General features: G+C 38.1%; 1 protein-coding gene and 1 long non-coding RNA gene across 3 annotated transcripts in view; one reads left to right on the top strand and one right to left on the bottom strand.

Moving 5' to 3' along the window:
• Positions 1–5,234, bottom strand: part of LOC309688292 — a 28,345-nt gene extending 23,111 nt beyond the window's left edge. Inside the window, exon 1 of the long non-coding RNA XR_014271038.1 lies at positions 5,213–5,234. This is a non-coding gene — a long non-coding RNA (uncharacterized lncRNA). The remainder of the gene's footprint in view (positions 1–5,212) is intronic.
• The window catches only part of gpr4 (G protein-coupled receptor 4), a 49,616-nt gene that overhangs the window by 15,954 nt on the left and 18,463 nt on the right, over positions 1–15,199 (top strand). The window lies entirely within an intron of this gene.

Genomic DNA, 15,199 nt, shown 5'->3' with positions numbered 1-15,199 from the left:
AAGTGTGATATAAACATACTGTACATACAATAACAGTATTCGCATAGTGTAGAATCCTTTGACCAAAACCGAGAGATAATGCATGCTGTTATGGTAATGAGTTTGACTCTTAAACCATAATTTACAAAATGAACATCCCACTGTACTTAATAAGACTTTAAACTAGCGATGGAGACTGTGGAGTCACCAGGAAAGGCTGGATCCATATTTCAGTATGGTTCATGAAGCCCAAGGGCTGGTTCCCCATAGACTGCATATATAGTGCTTTGAAGAAGAATTTGCCCCCTCCTCATTTTTTCTCTTTTTTGTGTACTTGTCTCATTTAAATGTTTTATATTATTAAACAAATTTTAATATTATTCAAACACAACACAAGTAAACATAAAATGTAATTTTTTAAATGATGATTAGCTTTATTTAGGGAAAGAAAACTATTCAAACGAACACTACCTTGCCCTACGTGAAAAAGTAATTCCACCTCTTGGTAAATCATAAACTCAAAAAGCAACATATCATAAACAATTGATCCAAAAAAACCTCAAACAACAGATGAACGGAGTTAATGGAATCTATCTTAAAAGGATTATAAAGTCATTGCTAAGGCTTGGGACTCCAGCAAACCACAATAAGAGTCAATATCCACAAATGGAGAAAAATTGCAACAGTGGTGATGCATCCCAGGAGTGGCCGGCATACCAAAATTACTCCCAGGAGTGCATTAACGACTCATCAAGGAGGTCACAAAAGAATCCAGAACAACATCTAATAAAATGCAGGCTTCACTTGCCTGAGTTAATGTCAATGTGACTGAACAATAAGAAGGAGGCTGGCCTAAACAAAAAGAAGAGTTCAAAGACCAAGAAGTAAACCAAGGTTTGTCTTATATTTGACAAAAAGCATCTCAATCATCACCAAGACTTCTAGGAAAATTTTGGGTGAAATGACAAGACAAAAGCGGAACTTTTTGGAAGGATTGGATCCCATTAATCTAGCATAAAAAACACAGCATTTAATGGAAAAAAATACCATACCAACAAGTATGTTGTAAAGCCAGTTGAAATGCTTTAGCCTGACCTTAAACCGGCCATTCATACTCAAAAACCTTCAAATGTGGCTAAAAAACCCAAATTCTGCACTGAAAAGTGGACCCACATTCCTTCACAGAGATATAAGAGGCTCATTGCCAGTTACCACTAATACTTGACGGTAGTTCCTACTGCTAAAGGTGGCACAAGCAGTTATTAGGTTTAGGGAGCAATTACTTTGTCACACACTTGTATTTACTTGGGCTATCTTATATTTGGGTTATCTAATATTAACATTTATTAAATCTTTTAAAACACATAAGTGGAACCTAAATCAGGAAATTGGCAAATACTTTGTCATAGCACTGTAAAAGATGGATGTAGCTATTGTGTCAACATTAGCGTTTTGGCCATGTTGGTTATTTTGCAGCCAAAATTGAGTATATTTAGAGCTAAGGGTGGCGCGATATTGTGCTAGCTTATGCTAACATGCTTAGCTAACTATACAGGTGCAGTACACAGACAGACATACAGCACATATCTACCTTGTAATTAGTGTTAAATACAAAACTGTAGTACTATATAAGACTTAAATAATATCATTGAATTCACCAAATTTTAAGCACAAACTTCTTATACAGTGTTTGACTCAAATTATCGAAGTTGAGACCGAGGCCTAGCGGACAGCTACCAGCTACACCCCCTCTGTACCTCCAGCACACATGTCAGTGATAAAGCCCATACAGGGTTGTTACAATGGAGTAAACAATTCATAGCTATCAAAACCATTTATGTACTGGCCTGTATTTTTGTGTCTTTGGTAAGAACAAAACACGCAGCTTGTTCATGTCTTTTTAATTAGAGTCAGTTCAAACACTGCAGTTTGAAACATCACAGACTTGTGCTTCAGACACATGGGATGTTTCTTTCTCTGCTGTGAATACTTTGCTCTGTTTTTCTTTCATTCATTTAATCTTTGTTGTTCTTTTAACATCTGTGTGTAAGTTTTGTTGTTTTTTCTGCATACATAGAGAGGTATTCTTGTTTTACTTGACAATGCCTGTGAGAGAAATTGACAAAACTCACTGCCCTTCTGTTTCTTGCTCTCTCAAACACATTACATATGAGCATAGTTAACCAGGTGAGACGGCCACATGACGAGGAGCGCGGGCCCTCAGGCTTCAGTCTAATGACTCAGCACGGCAACTGATGACGGGCTAGAAGCTGTTATCATGTGGTTGTTCCTGGTTGTTGTTCTTTGTAGCTCTCAGCAGCGCTGTCATCTTATCTAACATGTATTGTGGTGACAGACGCCATGTTCAGAACGTGCCATAACAGCAGCACATCCTGTTCTGATTATTGTTTTCTCTCATAATGTAGTTGTGTTTGCTCATATGTAGTCGTTATGAGTCTCATTGATGATCTGTTGTGGAAAAAACTGACTCATTGAGAGTTTCATTTGTTTTTTTGTTGTTCCGGTTTCTATCAACAAGAGTCAGGATAGTAACATGTAGGATTATTAGGATTTCTTCCTCAGCATTGGCACTATGAATTGAGTTTATTTTACATACTTTATAAACTACTTATTAGTTGCACAATGCAGGTAGAATTATTAGCACTATTGATTTATGTAGATGAAGGAGGATACTTGTGTGGCTCTCACCACTAATTCCTACCAATGCAGTCCGCCTTCTGTTTATCCCAATTTGATGCATCGCTTCCTGTTGTAATAAATGTTTTATTTTTTTCCCAGAAAACAACTTTTTCACATAATAATTACTGTCTGCGTGGCTTCCTGATCACTGGGCCTCCTTCAAGAACCATACACACATGCAAATTCTTGATCTTCTACTTAGGTGAAAGTAATCCAGACTTGTTTTATCAATTATATACATAGATACACAGCAGTATGAGGAATATTTTAACTTAAATTTTCTTAACTGTTTAACTGTTTTTGGAGGAGGACTAAAAGTTACACCAGTTGAGGTTAGGCAGGAGGCCTGGATATGTTGCCATTTCATCATAGGGCTAACACAGTGAGAAACAACCATTAAGACCTAGTACCAGTGTACTGACACTAATTAACCTTACATGTGTCACTGTAAGAAAAACCCAGAGCACCCAAAGGACATGCAAAATTCATTCAGCAGGGCCCGGGCTGGTGTCCAACCACATTCTTTTCACAGCGAAGCAATTGCTAACCATCCCACGACTCTGCTGTCCCACATTTAAGGGCCCATTACACCCGCAATTGTTGGCCTCAGAATGGCAGCGCATGCCAAAGTGACATTATATCTGATGGTGCAAGGTATACCTTGGTGCCATTTTGATACGTTGTGCACCTCCCAATTCTTGGAACCTTGTGTAGGTTCCACACCTCGTACGCCCTAGCTGAAGACACAAGTGTGCCACTGTTTCGATTTTTACTACAAAGATGTACTAGAGCAGACTCAGACTCCCAAATTATATGGATGATACTGCAACAGCATAAAAATATAAGACTTCCTGGGGAAATCTATTAAAAAAATCTATGCTTTCTACTCCTTTACCTTCACTGACAATTTGGAGAATACTGGACTGCACTGAATACCCATGCCCTCAGTGCTGGTATAAATGGTGACAGGGCTGTTTTTTGTGCCCAGTATGATTAATGTGGCAACTTTAATGAGCTTGTTAGGCTGTTATGCTTTAATCAAAGTGATTTTGCTTGAAATATAGTGCAAAAACAACTAAAATAAATTAAGTACATAAATAAAGCTCCCTTATTCACAGTTTTCGCAGAAAACTCTGCATATTTGATTTTGCAGATTTTGCAGGATGCCCTTCATGGTGCAAACCCAAAGGAGTTTCTGTCTCCCCCTGGGACTGATCAATTGATCACATAAACCAAATAACTGTAATGCAAATTGGATGTTGTTCGATAAATCTAACGCAAAGTGTGTGACGATGTGTATCATTATCAAGGTTTGCAAAGCCAAGAGTTACTATATGTCTTAGTAAACCTTTAAAAGTTTGCTATCCAGTGTCATAGCAAACTCCTCTAATATACGTTTTATGCCCGACAGAGTATCACCAGCTTCTGTGATCACCTTTAGTATGCTAATGTTCTCCTGCTCAGTTTCTGACCGACACGTTCCTTTGGCTACCTGCTATGTATGGCACTGACCACATTGTTTCTTAAAGACATTTTAACAGTCTATTAAACTTAATGTCCCTCTTTATTTCCATCACAGTATGGCTCTGCTCTGATCACGTCCTTAGCAGCTGAATTAATAGACCAATTTGGAGGGGCCGTCACGGTAACATGATTACAAAATCCAGACTTTGTTCCCTCATCGTTCATTTATTCAAGGCACAGTTGCTGTATGGAAGTGCATTGAGTTTACTTTCAGCTCAGTTGTGTCCTTGCCTCTGGCTATAAGCACTAAATTAGTCAGAAAGGACAGTCAATAAATCTTCGAGGTAAATATCGAAAAAACGTCTCTGATTTGATTTGCAGTTTTTCCAGAAACATGCTGCTCATAGTCACTTTCCAACACCCATTTGGCTTTGGTGACACAATATGCCATACTGATTTTCAAACATTAAAAAAGTCTGTATTTTACAGTTACTGTTTATAGACAAAATTATATATTTAAATGTATTCGAGGGTCCAACGACTCATGGGTAGGTAGCATTTACAAAGTTGGAATTTAGATTAGAAGTTTTGAAGTTTGTGCAGTTTTAGTTTTAAAAACCGGATTCAAATATTCGGACAGTTCATTTCATGCATCAAAATGAGAGGACAATCACAAACGTGAGCCAATAGCATTACACACACATGCATGCACACACACACATCTGATCCTGACACATTACACTCTTCTTGGTGGGACCAGTGCAGGCCGATGTGACGCACAATGTGCAACAACTTCTTGCTGAGCTTTACAAATTTAGCACATGCGAGACTGTACAGCAGACATGTTCTGGTCTGTGTTGATGACATAGGATGACTGCTGCACTGTGCTGACTCACGCCTTGCAGGGTCAGATGCCATAGTAGTGCATTTTACTCCAAAGATATAACAAAAACAGATTACCTTGCTGAAGACTGAGCCTTTCTAATAACACAGTCTGGTTTGTTGGTCCAGATATACCCAATCATCTTTGCTGTAATCTCATCTGAAGTCACTGTCTGTTGTGACTCACCTGTAAACGGATTAGGCCTTTGATGGATTGTTGTAATAACTATGACCGTAGGCGGCTGCACTGCTGGTGACAACAGTCTGTCAGCACTTCCTGTAAGAGAAGATTTAAACAAGTTGATAGGTAGCTCATGGAGATTGTTGTGCATATTATCACCCGAACACTATACTAATAGGAACACAAATAAAATAATGTGTACGTTGGAAGTTTGTCTCTTCAACACCTGATCCAGTTATTATGTTTTAAAATTCTTATTACCCCAGCGATGAAAAGCTTCACTACAAAAAATAAAATATAAACATTTAGAAAATATACAAAAGATTGTGTAATGTAATAATGTATATTAACATATAACATATAACAATCACGCTAAATACATAATAATAAATATTAATAAAATGTCCACTCCTTCTAGAATGGCCATCTTCAGAATCAAATAGATTCAATTATTGGATCAATGAATAATTAACCGGTCTTTAAGTGATGACATATGAACCCTGCTTCCAAAATACTCTGTGTTTTTAAAGGCTGTTGTGTTTGTAACTTAGTGATGTCTCAGTGTTCGTTTGGCTTTGGGACCTGAAGCGGAGTTTGGAAACAGTTAATGACGTCAGACTTAGGCTACGTCCACACGTACCCGGGCAGATTTTTCTATGCGTTTGCACCTTTCGTCCAAACGTAAACGGCGTTTTCGGTCACTGAAAACAGAGATTTCTAAAAACGCCTGCCGGGGTGGATATTTTCGAAAACTCCGTTTTTGCATTTACGTGTGGACGAGAAAAACGGAGAAAACGCAGCGTCAAAGGTGTGCGCCTTTTTTGATGTCACACTGTGCGCCACGTTATTGTTTCGGTGAAATGAATTTCTACAATACTGTTACTGTTAATTCTACTCTCTGCAGTGTTTAAATGCTTACATATACACACAGTTACTGTCCCTCCACACATACGACTCGGTTCTGCTTCTATGCCCCAGCTTTGTTTACTATTTCCCACCGAGGCTTCTAGACTTCTGATTGGCCAACATTTCTACACGGTTAGGAATCTCGCGCCACCTGCTGCTTTGGCATGTTCATAGCAGCGTTTTCCTTCATTTCTGCCTTTATGTGTGGACGGGATTATTTTTTAAAACGAAAACGGAAAATCTCCGTTTTCAAAAATACCCGTGTACGTGTGGACGTAGCCTTAAAGACCGGATTGATGCATTAATGTGTACACGACTTTTGCAGCTGAACATGATCTTAAATACTACATGCTGCTGAATAGCTTATCTCTAATAGACAACACAGTATGTCGATAGAAACTGCAAAATAAATTAAACCATTACAAATAAATGAATGATACACGGCACTTACAAAATACAAAATATAGACAAGCAAACGACTAAATGTTTCAAGTTACTTACACCACTGTCCAGTCACATTAGTGGACTACCACAGTGTTAACTTGTAGTAAATGCTAATGTAATATATCAACATGTAATATAACACTTGATGGGTAAACATTTTCAAAAAGAGAACCCTTAGAGCTGTAACCTGCTCATCGTTAAACCAGACTCACTGTATACAGAAGCAGAGAATTTACAGGCCGGGTCCCCTGACCTTTAAAACTGTGCCTTCAGTTGCATACTACAGAACACGTCTAAGAGCAGATGTAGATCATTGCTAGCTGCTCTTTTGTGTTTAGGCACATATATGCATTCAGTAGAGGAAATGAGGAAGGAAGAGAGGCTGTGCTGGTGTTGTTATTACAGTGTTTACATCTTCAGTGAAAGTGGTACTTAAAGTTTTGTTTGGACCAGCGTGATTTTAGTACTAACGATGCTGAGAGCATGCGTCACTGTACAGTTGCAGATACTTATCCTAACATAAATACAAGAAGTCATCCAATGTGATCAACAATATTGCTCATTTGTCTCTTTCTATCTAATGATTGATACGAGCAGCAGCGAAGATAGCACAGATATTTTTCATGTGTGTTTAGGGTCAGACAATAAGACGTTGAAGGAAAGATGTAACTTTGGGTTAAAACTGAAGACTTTTGGCCTTCATGTTTATAAGGATATTTAACTCTACTTAACAGTGTTTAACAGAAATATTGACTTGAACTTTGGTCCTTCTTGTTGTAATTATAATCAGAGCTGGACAATACTTACATTTTTTTCTCAGTTGAAACCGGAAACAAAGAGTGGTCTCTTGAGTTTAAGTCCACAGTTCTGTCAATTTGTCAACCCGTTCAGGCTCCTTCCTATGTGGACTGTGGCTGTGTAACATCAACTGTGTTCCCTCTTCACTTGTGTCTTAATTACAATGGAATTAATTGTCAAGTTTATGGTAAACAAGGACCCAAATACAAAACTCACAAGCAAGCATCAAATAAGAATAGACCGTTATTCTAGGTGAGGTAGGAATAATTCAGAAAGCAGAAGAAAACCGTGAAAACAGAAGCCACACCGCAGATAACAACACGAGCATAGGAAACATCAGTGGGCAACAGTGTGATGTGACAACCAACAGAACAAACTAAACGTATAAACACACACAGAGCTAATCGGGGAAGGTGAACGCACAGGTGCAGAACAGTCGAGGAAACAAGACTAAAGGAAAAGTCAAACTAAATACAGAAACAAGTCACAAAACTAACAAAATTAAACAGGTAACAAAACCAGGACCCCTAATGCAAAATACAAGGAACACGAGGGAAGCAGAAAACTACATCTAGAAAATTTAAACATTAAACTGAGAGTATAATCAAGACGAAATTAACAAAATACAAAATAAAGAAAACTCAACGCACCATAATCCAGCAGCCAAAATACTGGAGAGATACAAGATGAAAAAAGATAAACAATAAACTGTTAACCAAATATAAATCTGTCAACATAAAGGTGAAAACTGAACAAAAGGCAAGAATCAAACTAAATTTAATAAAAAAGAAACTGAACTCCAGGATGATAAAACTAATTATGGGTTCACTCATGTTCACTCTAGCCTCTGATGGGTGTTTGTTTTTTTAATGTTTTTTTTTAGTAGAAAACTCTATGTAACTGCAACATTTTCAAGTTTTCCACCCATTCTGAACTGGTTCCACGTGGCCGAGCAGATGTATGTGTGCATGCTGCAAGCCAACCGTGTGACTATCACAGGAACATCTTTCTATCAGCCCCGAGGCAAGCTGCCTGTGAAAGGAAGCAAACAGAACCCACACAAACTGATGGGAGATATTTAAGGACTGTCTTAAACTTAAGTTAGTTTTCTGCAGTTCCTCCTGTTTTCTGGCAGTTTTCTTCCACGCATGTTCTCAGTCAGCCGCTTCCACAACTCCCTTCATGCCCCCCAAAGACTGTTTTTCTACTCATGCCCTTGTTTTTGGAGAGATAAGCACCGTGCTTTTTAGATACATGCTTAATCACTTTGTGCACAGATTTTGCCTGTTTTACAATTTGAAAAATTAAGGAGAAGACATTGAATTCAGTTTTTCAGGCAAAACTTTTAGTTTTCACTACCTGTCAGGTGCCGTGCTGGATCAAAATGTGCATTTGACTCCTACTATCATGCATTGTGTAACTGTGCTTCACAGAAACTGAGTTGCAGCCCATTTGTAGAAGCATCACTGGAACAGAGCCAAATGGCACCTCTTTCAAAGCATGATTTAATGCGACAACAAAAGACAGTAACAGTTCCACAATGGATTGCTGTTGTATGTGTTTATTAGTGGGTAAAGTTTTCTTTTGCAGTAATGGCGCTTAAGGGAATTACAATAGGAAGCCATCCAGGCAGTGTAAAGTCCCATAAGCCCTGCAGGAAGACAATAAAATATTTCAGCCATCTGGAGGCTGCTGAGCCTGAATGAACAGTTACACTGTGGTTTCACCAACTGGAGCAGAACTCAACCACTGACACTATTTTCTATGAGCTTTTCTTTGTCTCTTTCTGTGGTTTTGGGCGTAATTTCTCACCTGTTTTTGCTGTGACCGTCAGATAAAGATATTACTAAATTTCACTTGAAAGATAAAGCAGCGAAAAAAATGATGAGCCAAATGATCAGTTTGTAAATAATCACGAAAACACAATTTATTTGTTAGTGTCCATGGACATTTTTTTCCTTTTTTTGTGACATTTAGCACGAGTTTGAAACATAGGAAGCACATTCCTGCAGCACGTATGTTGTGAAGACACTAAAGCAGGATGTGTAACTAAAGGACTTGTGGTCTCTCTAGAGTGGCCAGCTAAAGAGTCACAAATAACATGGGTGGAGGATTCATATCAAGGAATATGAAAAACAAACAAACAAATAACTCAGAAACACAAAACAGCAGATCAAAAGTTGTGTCCATTTCACAAATGACTAGGAATAGAAAAATCCAGAGATCCTTGAACTCAGCATGAGGTGGTCTCAGACTAGTTTCAAACAAACAGATCACTTTGTTTCTGGCGAGAATGCGACCCAACCTTGATCTGACACAACTACCATACGCAGCAAGTCTGAATTAAACACCTTCCTGTAAACAGGTATGCTTTGCATTCTCAGATGTGGCATAGCATAGACGTGCAGAGTACAGAGTAAAATTAATAAAATTGCCCAGACGTTGTCCAGCAGACCACAACACGGAAACTTCTTCTACTTCTTCTACTTTTTGTTGTTGCCTCCGCCTCAGACACATCTGGCCAACAAGCAAGCAGAATGTTCTCTCGTGATTTGTAGTGACACTATGTGGTTAGCCTGAAGTTCACTGTGTGTGAAAGAAGCCACTGCCACAGAAAAAAAGCTACAAATTTACAAAGTCATCAACTGATGCAGCCCAGACGAAATGAACTACAGGTGTGAAAATACCCTTTAAATCTCAGGAAATTCATTGTGCGTTTACAGTTACAATGAAACTCGAGTCATTTGTAAGATGTCTCAGTTTGCTCTCATTCTCTTTCACCAGAAAGGTTATTTTCAGTGTCTGTGATTGTCTGGGTATTCTTTTTCCTCACTTGGTTTCTTTCCTCGCAGCTGAAACATCACACTGAGATGTGCATTCATTTTTTGAATGATCACATTCCACAGGGAGGGGCACATTTCTTGGCTCACTGAGCATTCATTTACATGTAATCTGTGTGCCAAACATAGACACACGATGTGAAACTCAGTATTTCCTGTTTGTGCACATAACATTTTGTTTCCTTTTCCTCTGTCTTTCTTGTCACTTGTAAATAAAACTCGGATGCTTTATTGTTTTCTGTCTATAACAGAGGCTTAAAAGAAAAAAACTTCTCCATTTTGCCTCTCAGTCATCATTTTTCCTCTTGCCGCTTGATCTTTTTCCATTTTATGCTTCCCTCTCCTTCATCTCTCTTCTCCTCACTCGTCTTTTCGCCTTTTTTCATTCTCCCATTTTCTTATTACATCCTGCATTTGCGTCTTCTGCTTTGATTAATCATTTTTAAGCAGTGACTTCCTGTTTGCCTTCCTCTTTCTATTTGGAGCAAATATCCGTTTTCTGCATTTTTATCTTTGCATTGTTTTTAATTGAATAACGTGCTTTATTCAGAATTGTTTGGTTCATCTGAAAAGATCAGTTACTTCAGAGGGTCTAAAGATTATTGTAAAAAAATATCCTGGTAGTTTCCTTTTGCTGGATAAAGTGTAACCTGTCTCAGTTCATTCACATTATCTGTCACTAAATATGGAAGGAAGTAAATGATGATTAAGAAACCTGCTGTGGTAATTCCATACTAGCCTTGTTTGCACCATATGAAAACATTTGTCTAATAGCTAGGACGTATTAAGATGGAGGAGAGCAGATCCATTCCCAAGTGACCACACGTTAAATGTTTTCTATCCAGAAAACTGGTACTACATAACCTGCATCTCTTAGCCAGCAATTCAGAGTGGCTTGTGCTTGGAGCCACTTTCCAATGAGCCAAAACAGTGATGCACACGTCCTGCACTGTTGTCTGTGCTGTATATTGTGTACGTTTTATAGTGCAGAGAGTGGTCACTGCAGGCAAAGTTGGACAGATTGAAAGTTTGACTGCTATGTGCTGCAATGACTGTCCGGATGGCCAGTAGAAATGAAACATCCAGCCCAAAGCAGCCACTGACAGCAACAAGGAGCAAAAGCTAATATGTGTTCATTATTTAACTACATATTAGGGGTGCAATGATACACAAAATTCACAGTTCGGTTCGATACTTTGGTGTTTGATATTTTTTCGATACAAAAAAATGTTCATGGCTTTTTAATTTGTCATTTATTAAAATTATAAATATATATTTTAACTCAAAAGTACAGTTTTTAAATTTAATGTTGCTGAAACAACAAAATAATTGAAAAAAATAAATCTATCTGATTGAGGAATCCCTCATCTTTGGAAAAGAGAGTTTATTACAGAGAAATGACTCTTTCCAAAATAAAAGCTATACTATCCGCTTCTTCTGGGCTATATTCTCAGCAGCATATTAAACATATCAGGTCCCCATAAGGAGAATCCTGTGCTAACGACTGTCTAAATGACTCGGGTAAAGTTTGTAGCATGCGTGCTTGTTGTTTTTGTCTGCTTCCACTTGTCTTTGCACTAGGATGATGTCGGCGTAAATGTGCAGTCATATTCATTTTGTTCCCACTAGTGCTGTCAGTGTTAATCTCGTTAAAATGACGTTAACGCCATAACGCGCCAAATCTCCGTTAACAAGTTACCGCGGATCGCCCCGTGCGTGGGGCCGGACGGCACATCCGACATACTGTTTTACTTTTGTCCATGACGCGCTTACCATCAGGGTCATGCTTCACATGAAAACCAAGATAGTTCCAAAGGCCAGATCTGAATGAGGGTGGGGGAGGTTCAATTTGCCATGTTGCAACGAGCTTAGCTTCTGTCTTGCTAGCTTGTGCTGCGCTCAGTGGATCTGCACTCGACAGTGCAGCCTAGGCGGAGTAGTCGAACGCAGATCCACTGAGCTCTCAACACAGACAGCATCGTCAGAAGAAAAGTTGATAAAATAAATTAAAAATATTGTATTGTTCGATACATATGCGTACCGAACCGAAAGCACTGTATCAAACGGTTCAATATCGATACATGTATTGTTGCACCCCTAATAATATATATATATATATATATATATATATATATATATATATATATATATATATATATATATATAAAGTTATATATATATATAACTCCATACCTAAATATTAAGAACAATCATATTAGGATAGGAATTTGTGTTGGTGTGTGGGATTGTAGCCTCACGTTTATATTTTGTTAACTGGCAACTATGAAACAATGCATTTCAGGTCATTTTACAAAGAAATGTGAAAGTAATTTAATAACTTTGTTATTAGTTAGTTCCCATGTCTATTGCCAGTCTGTGCAAATGTGAACAACTGTTCTGTGACGATATAACAGGGGACTCAACAAGTGGTTGTCAACTGTGGGTTTTCAATTATTTACAATTTCTATTATGTGGGTTACCAGTTATTTACAGTTAATTATCACAAATTGGCTGACCCCACACTCGACCCCTTTTTTTAAAAGACCACTTTGTTGCCACCGTCATGCAACAAAGTCCTTTTGAAGATGGCAACTAATTGTGAGTAGTCATAGATCTTCAAAGCGATCAAAGCAGTTACACTATTGCTGTGTTTCACGAACAAAATCCATTTCTCAATTTCTAAGCTTATGTTAATGCCAAGGTACTTGCCATATAAAAATTCCATGAATTTAATATGACTGAGTCTTTTTTTAAGATTCAGATTCCTTTATTGTCACACAGTTGATACATGACACATGCTGAACAAAAATGTACATAGAAAACAAGAAAATCATAATAATAACGGGACCATGTTTAAAAAGCCTGTAGTCCAACTGTCTGTTACACAGTAGTCGAATAAAATAAAAATAAAGATGGTATTGCACATGTATAGAACATGAAAAAAAGAAAAACAATATATGAAAAAGAAAATCATTTTCAGAGATTAGAGGAAACAGAGTCATAAGACTGTATCCATCTTTTCATGTAGCAAATAATTTGCTCAAATCAGAAACTCTAACTCATCATCCCTTTACTGCTTGACAAGATGTCTGCACTTCTCAAAAATATCTCTTCTCTTGAAGGCTGAACTCCAGCGTCCTACAAAAGGACAACAAATACACAAAAAGAAACACAGGCAGTTCATCTTGACCCAGTCGCTGTGTCTGCACTAGCTGTCATGGCGCTGATAAGTCAAGATCTTCACAACAAACCTCCTCTGCTCTCTCTCCTCTCGTCCTGCTGTGCTTATTGTTGCGGGGTTCATGAGAGTGATGCCGGGACTTTCCCACCACACTTATGGGAGCTGACACTGAACTGTCCTCCCTTGTGTTTACAATTCATTATGACAATAAGACCCCTCTGGGACACCCGTCTCAAACTCAGACCCATGAGCTTGGAGATGCAGCCCAAGTGTCTTGTCTGATGCGGTTGGTAGTCCTGAGTGCTATAGCCTCGAATCTCATGAACAAAATGCCAACATGGAAGTCAGGTAGGTTTGCAAGATCAAAGAGGAAATATACAGAAAAGTGTTCCTGCAAGTAAACAAATTTGATTGGCAGCTCCATACATTTTAATGTCAAGCCAGTTTATTGTGTTCTGTTGCCTGGAGCTACTTCCATCAAAAGCCACAGAGATAATCACACATATCAAAAAGGACAGAGGCAGAAGATGACAGGCTATTTTCTAAGATAGGAACTACTCAGTAAATAGCTTTTAATAAATTGGAAGAAATGCAAAGCTTGAAAAAAATGATGCTATTGATTTTCATGCTGCCCTCGCAGCGTTTTCAGCAGAGCTAGACGTAAACCTACATGTCCTTGATCCCTGGTAAAGAACGCCAGGCTTTAAGCTAAATGACCACCTTCATTGGGGGCTCCATTGACGAGTATGTATATAGATGCATCAAGCTGGTTGTTTTTGTATTTTTGTTCCTTCTATTTGTCTCTGCTGTTTAAAATATAGGTAATGTGATTTATGAAAAATGCCATGAAGGCAGCAAGCTGAAATGCGATGGAACAAGTAATAGAGTTATTTTATATACTAGCAAATGTTTCTGGAGTTATAATCTTCAGACTATATCCAATCAGCTCTTAGCAAGTTTATTTGCATCATTTTTGGTAATAATCCTGTAAAAGCAAAGTTTCTGTAAATTAAAATAGAATGCAATGATTTGCAAATATTGTGAATCCATATGTTATATATAATAGAATATAGACCTTTTTTCACATGTCTGAACTGAGAAATTGCACCATTATAAGAAAAATATTAGCTCATTTTGAATTCAACAAAAGCAGGACTTTACAAAAAAGTTGGCATGGAGGAAGCAAAAGACTGGAAAAGTAAGCTGTCCCAAAAAGAAAGATTCAAAAACATTTGCAACTAATTTGGCGGATCAGCAACATGATTGGGCTTAAAAAGAAGTGCAGAGGTTCACCTGGAATTCTACAATTATACAAATTGTGGAAAAAATTCAAAGTAATGTTCTTCTACATAAACTATGACTATATTTGTGTTGTGAACACCATTAGTGTAACACAATGCAATTCAACAGAATCTTAGATTAACCATAGAACTGGACAAATCTCCTTCTTTAAACAGTTTCAATGAAGCATGAATATCTCCCTGAACGGGGACGTAACAATCAACAAGGATTGTTGGATCCATTGCAACACAATTCTGACTCCCAGTTGCAGCTGAGTGCAGAGTGCCCATTTACTACAATGCTTCAGGCAGTGTTTTAAACCTTTGGCTTTGTATGTAAAGGATCTCAATGATATGTTCACTGCAGCCACACAGTCAAGGCTGTAAGCGAGGAAGGCCCATCTGTCTGTCTGTCTGTCTGTCTGTCTCTCTCACCATTAAGAAAAACAGGACAAAGGTCCTGTGGGACTTTAAATTCCAGACAGACAAGCGGTTGTTGTTCTACCAACCAGATAAACTGGTTGTTGACAAGGAGCCGAAGACA

The sequence above is a fragment of the Aulonocara stuartgranti genome (genome assembly GCF_965226115.1).
Source record: "Aulonocara stuartgranti genome assembly, chromosome: 14".
NCBI lineage: Eukaryota > Metazoa > Chordata > Actinopteri > Cichliformes > Cichlidae > Aulonocara > Aulonocara stuartgranti.
Note: the sequence above shows the minus strand (reverse complement) of the source record. Positions and strands in the feature narration are given on the sequence as shown.